Genomic DNA, 9,935 nt, shown 5'->3' on the forward strand with positions numbered 1-9,935 from the left:
TTGTTGCTTGTTATATAAAAATTTTCGTGTTATTCGTATCCAAGTCATCGTGAAGACTTTACAACCGTCGAAATCGAGAGATTCATGTGTGAGTGTGAGATAAAGGCACTTACTGCCACGTCATGCAGAGCCTTTGGGCATCCATTAACACTTAAACCATTCAAAATTATTGCGTTACCCAAGGGATCTTATTTGCCTCACCTGTTGGAGCAATGCTCTTTCTTACACAACTCTAAGTCCTGACTTATTCCAGAGATTCTCATTTAGTGATATTAACACCATCAGTATTCCGACTTTAATATTAGTCATAACCTGTTTGGCATTTTGCAAAGTCAAGAAGCGATTAACTTCTCTTCCTCATGCTCTATCCTTCATACCTCACTTTTAGCAACGGCTTCGCACGTGAACATTTTTGGCCCAAAGACTTATGTCCTGATAATTATCAAAACTACATTTAATTCATTAGTTTTCATTACCTAGTAACATGTCACTCGATGATTCAAAGATTTTTAACTCGATCTTTTTCAACTCGTAACCCCTGAAATACGAAAAAACTATGTTTATCAAAAAAATTTACACGTTTTTTATTTGTGCGGTCCTCATGAGATTTATGGATAAATGAAAGTAATAAAATTTTTCTGTCACTTATGTGATTTTTAAAATCATATATATATGTTAATAAATTTACCTTTACTTATTTTGGTTAGTACATACTAAAATATACCTTCAAATTATTTAAAAATCGCTCTTTTATTGAGTTGTTTAACTTAAGTTAAATAGTTTTGAGCAAAATGGTACACGTTTTACATACTTCTAAATTTACTAGGAACTTCGTTCCGTTTATGTTGTCACATCAAACGTTTAAAGGTTTTTCAAAACTTCCTTGGTTGAGTTTATTAAAGGCTTTCTTATTAGACTACACCATGTATGGATCACACTTCTTCTCGTCCTCAGTTTAGGGTTAAGCTTACCATTAAGATCTTTGTTAAAAACTCTTGAGCCACTTTGGATGGCAGTTTTATAAAATTTGTTAGGAAGTCTTTGTGCTCATAAAATTTTCCTTTTAAGGTTAGACATGGCAAAAACGCGGGCCGATAAATCAGTTTTCTGAGGTACACTCAGTGGTCACCCTATTGTAGGAAAGGCACTAGGTGGGTTTCTAATCTCAATATTTCACGGCTAATCGCAACACCCTCGTAAACATCATCTCTATGATTCAGTATGTTGAGGTACAAGAAATCATTTTTGAGACTCTTTTCACTTGGAGTAAACCATTCTTTATGACCAAGGGTTCATGTATATTCTCATCCGCGCATCCCCTTAAGTATAAGGATAAATTCAGATCAACTCGCTCGTTGTACGAAGAGTTCACTCTCATTCAAAGATCACACCTTTCGTGCAATTTTCTTTCGAAAATGTAATGTAAATTACTCTAAAAATCTATGAATCTTGTTATCCTCTTGGAAGGGACTGCTTAAAACATCTATAACACTGATGTGTTTACGCTATATATTTCTTCCTTCGTTATTTGCAACTATATGTTGTTCTAGTCGATGTTAACCCTAACTTCAGCATGAAACTGAAAGCATATAGCTACACTATGAAACTGTGCTTTCATTCCATCCAAGGATAAGATCACATGCAGTATGTTAAACTGGGTGATATCCTTCATTGTTCATTCAGACCGCCCTGAAGACACTATAAATAATTATGGCCGGCATTGCATTTAAGTCTGATTAGTCACTCTCAACTAAAATTTTAATTCATTTATTCAAATGAAACGTTTTCCTAAATATCGGGTTCTTTATGCCTATGGTCTCCTTTCGAAATTAAGGGGTTAGTAAAATCCGTGGCTGACACTATCCAGACATCAAATCGCATGGTTGTGATCACCATGTTTTTCACAGCTTTATATTGAGACATGAGCGCTTAATGTTTTAGATGAGTTTGGTAACATTCATGATGCATTTCATGCATCCAGCTTACTGAAGATGCCTGTAAGGCTAAAAACATCATCTTTCCTTTTGTGGATATATATTCAGATGACATACTCATGTTAACAAGAAACGAAATCAATTTGTTGATTTTAAGGTCAATACACTTAATTAATGGCATATACCTATTCTTACTTTTATACGCCCAAGTACCGTTTAAGGTAAATAGTTCACTCTGGGCCCACAAGTCTCTCAAAACTTTGATACGCTCCCTCTTCTTCAATCCAGTACCGTTGTTGGTCACTCCTCAAAATTTCGGGATGAAATTTTCTTTAACGGGTGGGTAATGTAACGGCCCGACTTTTTCGACTTATATTTTTGTGCTCTATACTTTCACGAAACTGCGTATTTATGCGTACTGTGTTAAATTATATTCTGCGATCATTATTCATGTTAATTACTTTCGTTAATAGCTTACAGCATGTTATTAAGTGCGAAATCACTTAACTTGATCCTCGAATGCTTTTACGACAGTTAGTGTCACTTGTCGTTTGAAACGAGCTATTTACTTGGTACACGTTTAACTTTGGTCATAATTGGAATAGTATGACTACGTAATACTAATTGTTATTTTCTAATGACAATTACTTGGCTTATTGATTGCTTAATTCCGCTTAGTAATTTACTTATGCATACTAGTTAGTCTTGTTGGACTTTCTACCTTATTGGACTTAAGCCCACCATACCATAGCTAATGGACTTTTAAGTTAGCCCATTTTTAATGGAATTATGACCCATTAAGAGGTAGGACAAAATACCATTAAGATGAGCCAACATACTAGCATTTTTGTTAACCATTACTACACATGTTGCATGGGATCCCAACAATAAGCACCACCTTTAGACCACCACCATGCAAAAAGCAAAAAATTTTCCCCTTGTCCCCTCCCCATACCTACGGCCTAGATACCCCCAACACCACTATAAATATCAAGTCTCATTCACCAATTTCACACTTGATCTCATTCTCATTTTACACACACTTGCTCTCTAATTTTCTCTCTAGTCTTTCTCACACTAAAATTGTAAGTTTTAAATTTTCTTCTTCTTCTTATTCTCTTCATAATCACGACATCATCATCATCTTAAGATCAAGCTTTTTAGCTTTTTGATCTTGTTATATCTTGTAGATTCAAACTTTGATTTGAATCCTTCAAGAATATGAAAGATTCAAGCTTTCTAGCTTTGAATCTTCATTACTTTGTTGGATCTAAGTTTTCTAGCTTATGATCTCTTTATTTTTGTTAAAAGATCAAAACTTGTTTTTATGATCTTCATGAAACTTGAAGATCTAACCTTTTGCTTTAAAGATCTTCAAGAACATAAAAGATTCAAGCTTTCTGGCTTTGGAACTTCATTACTTTGATGGATCTAAGCTTTATAGCTTAAGATCACTTTTTTTTATTGCTAAAAGATCAAAACTTGTGTTTATGATCTTCATGAAACTTGAAGATCTAGCTTTTTGCTTCGAAGATCTTCAAAGACATAAAAGATTTAAGCTTTCTAGCTTTGAAATCTCATAATTATTGTTAAGGGATCCAAGCTCTCTAGCTTAGGGTTTCATTACTTTGTTCGATCAAATTTATGTAAGTTAAGATCTTTCTTGTTTGATTGAATCAAAGTTTGTAGCTTTAATCTTGAATAGAACTTGTATTTGTGTTAAGACTAAGAACATGATGTAACCTTGGTTCATCATCCTTCCAAAACTCTTAAGTGAGTTGTATTTCTTCTTAGTCTTGACATTGTGTGTTGATGGTTGAAACTTGGTCAAAGTGATGCTAAAACATCAAGAGTTGTACACTTGAGGCTTACAAGCATCAAGGATGAGAACCGTGATGAGCATCAAGCACCAAGAAACTCATCGGAGCACTTGTTTTCTGTTTTTCGGGGTCTGATCAGACTCCTGGAACTCCTGGAAAGTTGATTTTCAGATAGTTCGGTTCGAGTAAATGACTTTTCGTTTAACACTCACCTAAATCCGATATACGGTTTAGTATTTATAGCCTTCCGAAAAGCACTACGCCTTTGTAACGACGTGCTGAAAATTCTGACCTACTCGCGCTTGAACCGTCATCACGGTTAAACGACATCAATTTAGGATCTGAAAATTGGAAAGCGGTACGAGGACTCACATATGGAGCCTTGGCCACTGACCACGCATCTTTTCGGTTTGTATAGAGGTCATAGCAGCTGTCCGAAGTCAGCCTTTTCTTTCGATCTCTATTCTTGTTGAAAACTTACTTTATCTTTTACGAATGATGATGATGTGATGATACTTAAGACTTAATTTATTTACTTTTAAACTTTTGGGGAACAATTTACTGACTTAGTAACCTTTGACTTAGGTTGAGGACCTTTCGGACCGACTTACTACTTGCATACTTTTCATATCTACTTTTACCGCACATTCACTGTGAGTTTTAGCTCCCTTTTTACTTTAACTATTTTTGGGACTGAGAATACATGCATTTTTTTTTAATTTTTTTACATACTAGACAGGAGTACTTAAACTTTATATATGTGTGGGTGATATAACGGCAAAAAGATTCCCCTTAGCACGGTAACATTTAATCATTGGTTTTTGAACTGGTGAACGCGAATATTAGATATGGATCCATAGGGTTTGACATCCCCACTCGGGCTAGTCGCGCTAGCATTTAACGGGTGTTTAATACTTCGAGAACATACGCAATCGCCAAGTGTACTTTTAGGGGGTGATATTTATTTTACGTTAAGTTAGTTACCGGGTGCCCACGGATAAGTATATACTTTATCATACGGATTTGAGATACTGTTTTGAATACGAAATCTCGTGGTCTACATTACATTGTTGTTTACAATCAAACGATAGCTCACCAACATTCGTGTTGACTTTTTAAGCTTGTATTTCTCAGGTGCTTAGACGTTGTTGCTTCCACTGTTAGACTTGCTGTTATAGTCTTGGTGTTATAGACTTGATGTTACAGACTCGCTGTGTTAGACTTCCGCAGCAATGTTTAGAGATGTCTCAATCATGGAACTTTTAATTTGCATTCACAACTTATGTTATTTTTGAACAATAGTTTTGTAATGACCTTCGTGTCACGTACTTATGTTCATGCTTTCTATTCGTAGAAGCACGTTATCCTTGTAAAATATTTGACGTTGGTAAAGACGTCATCTTTTGTTAAACATTTGACGTTGGTAAAGACGTCATCTTTTGTAAAACATTTGACGTTGGTAAAAACGTTACCTTTTCATGAATGCAAAACTTGTTTTAAAAACAACATATAGTGTTGTCACCATGTAAAGATCCTGTTGTTGATGATTCCTACACGTTGATTTTGTACGGGGCGTCACAGAATACTTGAGGAAACTCACGAACAACTGGAACATCCACTAATCCTACTTCTTTAGTTTTGAGTTCTTTCACGTGCGCGAGAATGGAAGGATATCCCTTCTTTAGATATCTTCGAGCTCTCATACAGGAAATAATAATAAGGTTTACCTTACTCATATCTCCTTGGATGACTAAGTTCTCACCATTCTCAAGAGATATACGGATAGACTTTTCCCCACAATCAATGTCCGCACGATTCTTAGATAACCAGTCCATACCAATAACAACATCGAAACTTCCTATATCAACGGGCATTAAATCAATCTCGAACAGATTGTTTGACAAATTTAAGGCACAACCTCACATAATCTTATCTACTTTTATCAACTTACCGTTTGCCAATTCTACAACATATCTAGTGTCTAAGGCAGTTAAAGGCCTATTTATCGCAACACTAAAATCCTTAGCTATAAAACTTTTATCAGAGTATTGAATAAAATAGATTCTAAATGATTATCGATGAGGAACGTACCCGTGACTAACTCTGGGTCTTCACGAGCTTCCTTCGTTGTGATCTGAAAAGCTCGGCCCTTAGCCGTTTCACTTTTCTTAGCTTTAGGACATTCTTTCTTGAAATGCCCTGCTTGACCACATTTAAAACAAACACTCTGATTGTTCTTTTCGCTTTTATCATTCACTGATAAACGAACTCTACAATCCTTTGAGAGATGCCCTTGCTTCTTGCATCATTCACAAATTACAGTGCAAACACCAAAATGATGTCTCATGCACCTGCTGCAGTAGGGTTTCTTTCATGCATACTTGTTGTTCAAACTCTCAACCTTGGCAGTTCCTTGCTTCTTGGAATTACCTTCTTGGTTTTCATCCCACTTACGCTTCTCAGTCGTAACCTTCACATCCGTCTTAGCATTGATTGGTTGACGTCACACTACTTGCGCCATTAAATCATGCGCCATACAAATAGCACTCTGGATCGTTTCAGGTTTAGACAACATAACATTTCCTTGAATGTCTTCTGACAAACCTCAAATATATCTCTCAACTCTCTTATATTCGGGAGTAACCATGGTTGGGCACATTAAAGCTAACTCAAGGAATCGATTAGTATATACTGAGATATCCATTCCTTCTAACTTTAAGTTCCATAACTCGATTTCTAGCCATTGAATCTCATTCCTCTGGCAATACTCATCAATCATTCGCTTCTTGAATTCTTCGCATGGCATATTATATGCAATATCAATACCTACAGACTTGGCAAAAGAATTCCACCAGGTTAAGGCTCCATACAAAAGAGTACATGATGCGAACTTCACTCGATCATTGTTTGCGCACTCACTGATTTTAAATACTGATTCTATTTTTTTAAGCCATCTCATTAACCCTACTGGTCCTTCCGTTCCTGAAAAACTCTGAGGCTTGCAACCCATAAATGCCTTGTAATTGCATCGCTGCTGAACGTTTTCCACTTCGTGTAGTGACCCGAACTTTTCCATGTTTATATATATTAATTGAGATTGATATTTACATGACTAAATGTTTCCAACGTGTTAAGCAATCAAACTTGTTAAGACTTGATTAAATGAAATAAATTTCATATAGACAATTGATCACCCAAGTTAACCGGCGATTCACGAACGTTACAAATTTGTAAAAACTACATGTTGTGGTATATATAGACATATCTATATGGTTGACATGAGATTATGATGAGTAAGTATCTCACTAAGTATATTAACAATGTGTTATATACATAAGAAATGAGATTACTAAGTTAAGAAACTCAAAATGATATATATAACGATTATCGTTATGATAACATCTACTAAATACATATGTATCATATTAAGATATTGATACACTATATTTAACATGATAAAATGATATTTAAATATATCATTAAGTGTGTTAACAATGAACTACATATGTAAAAACAAGACTACTAACTCAAGAATTACGAAACGAGACTTATATCTAACGATTATCGTTGTAACGATATTTTAATGTATATATCATATTAGAGATATTCAAACATCATAATATCATGATAACATAATAATTTAACATCTCATTTGATATAATAAACATTGGTTTAACAACGTTAATTGAGATCGTTAACTTAAAGGTTTCAAAACAAGACTTACATGTAACGACTAACGAAGACTTAACGACTCCATTAGAATGTATATACATGTTGTGTTTTGATATGTATTCTTACACTTTTGAAAGACTTCAAGACACGTATCAAAGTACTTCTACTTAACAAAAATTCTTACAATTACATCCTCGTTCAGTTTCATCAACAATTCTACTCGTATGCACCCGTATTCGTACTCGTACAATACACAGCTTTTAGATGTATGTACTATTGGTATATACACTCCAATGATCAGCTCTTAGTAGCCCATGTGAGTCACCTAACACATGTGGGAACCATCATTTGGCAACTAGCATGAAATATCTTATAAAATTACAAAAATATTAGTAATCATTCATGACTTATTTACATGAAAACAAAATTACATATATTACATATCCTTTATATCTAATCCATATACCAACGACCAAAAACACCTACAAACACTTTCATTCTTCAATTTTCTTCATCTAATTGATCTCTCTCAAGTTTCATCTTCAAGTTCTAAGTGTTCTTCATAAATTTCATAAGTATAGTTTCATAAAAATCAAGAATACTTCCAAGTTTGCAAGTCTACTTCTAAGCTTTCTAATCCATTCCAAGTAATCATCTAATATCAAGGAACCTTTGTTATTTACAGTAGGTTATCTTTCTAATTCAATATAATATTCATATTCAAACTTTGATTCAATTTCTACAACTATAACAATCTTATTTCGAGTGAAAATCTTACTTGAACTGTTTTCGTGTCACGATTCTGCTTCAAGAACTTTCAAGCCATCCAAGGATCCTTTGAAGCTAGATCCATTTTTTTCATTTCTAGTAGTTTTATCCAGAAAACTTGAGGTAGTAATGATGTTCATAACATCATTCGATTCATACATATAAAGCTATCTTATTCGAAGGTTTAAACTTGTAATCACTAGAACATAGTTTAGTTAATTCTAAACTTGTTCGCAAACAAAAGTTAATCCTTCTAACTTGACTTTTAAAATCAACTAAACACATGTTCTATATCTATATGATATGCTAACTTAATGATTTAAAACCTGGAAACAAGATGAACACCATAAAATCGGATATACGCCATTGTAGTGAAACCGGGGGCTGTTTTGGTTTGGATAATTAAAAACTATGATAAACTTTGATTTAAAAGTTGTTCTTCTGGGAAAATTATTTTTCATATGAACATGAAACTATATCCAAAAATCTTGGTTAAACTCAAAGTGAAAGTATGTTTTTCAAAATGGTCATCAAGATGTCATTCTTTCGACAGAAATGACTACCTCTTTAGTAATTGACATGTAACTTAAATTTCCGAATATAAACCTATACTTTTTCTATTTGTATTCTTAAATTAGAGTTCAATATAAAACCATAGCTATTTGATTCACTCAAAACGGATTTAAAATGAAGAATTTATGGGTAAAACAAGATTGGATATTTTTGATCTTTTTAGCTACGGGAAATGTTTAACAAATCTATACAAATCATATCCTAGCTAACTTATATTGTATTATACATGTATTCTAATATATTATGTAATCTTGGGATACCATAGACACGTATGCAAATGTTTTGACATATCATATCGACCCATGTATATATATTATTTGGAACAACCATAGACACTCTATATGCAGTAATGTTGGAGTTAGCTATATAGGGTTGAGGTTGATTCCAAAAATATATATACTTTGAGTTGTGATCTAGCCTGAGACGTGTATACACTGGGTCGTGGATTGATTCAAGATAATATATATCGATTTATTTCTGTACATCTAACTGTGGACAACTAGTTGTAGGTTATTAACGAGGACAGCTGACTTAATACACTCAAATCTTTAAAACATAATAAAAATGGTTGTATTTATATTTTGATCATACTTTGATATATATGTACATATTTGTATAGGTTCGTGAATCGATCCGTGGCCAAGTCTTATTTCCGAGGAAGGAAATATCTGTGAAAGTGAGTTATAGTCCCACTTTTAAAATCTAATATTTTTGAGATGAGAATATATGCAGGTTTTATAAATGATTTACAAAATAGACACAAGTACGTGAAACTACATTCTATGGTTGAATTATCAAAATCGAATATGCCCCTTTTTATTAAGTCTGGTAATCTAAGAATTAGGGAACAGGCACCCTAATTGACGCGAATCCTAAAGATAGATCTATTGGGCCTAACATACCCCATCCAAAGTACCGGATGCTTTAGTACTTCAAAATTTATATCATATCCGAAGGGTGTCCCGGAATGATGGGGATATTCTTATATATGCATCTTGTTAATGTCGGTTATCAGGTGTTCACCATATGAATGATTTTTATCTCTATGTATGGGATGTGTATTGAAATATGAAATCTTGTGGTCTATTGTTATGATTTGATATATGTAGGTTAAACCTATAACTCACCAACATTTTTGTTGACGTTTAAAGCATGTTTATTCTCAGGT

The sequence above is a fragment of the Rutidosis leptorrhynchoides genome, chromosome 10 (genome assembly GCF_046630445.1).
Source record: "Rutidosis leptorrhynchoides isolate AG116_Rl617_1_P2 chromosome 10, CSIRO_AGI_Rlap_v1, whole genome shotgun sequence".
Lineage (NCBI taxonomy): Eukaryota > Viridiplantae > Streptophyta > Magnoliopsida > Asterales > Asteraceae > Rutidosis > Rutidosis leptorrhynchoides.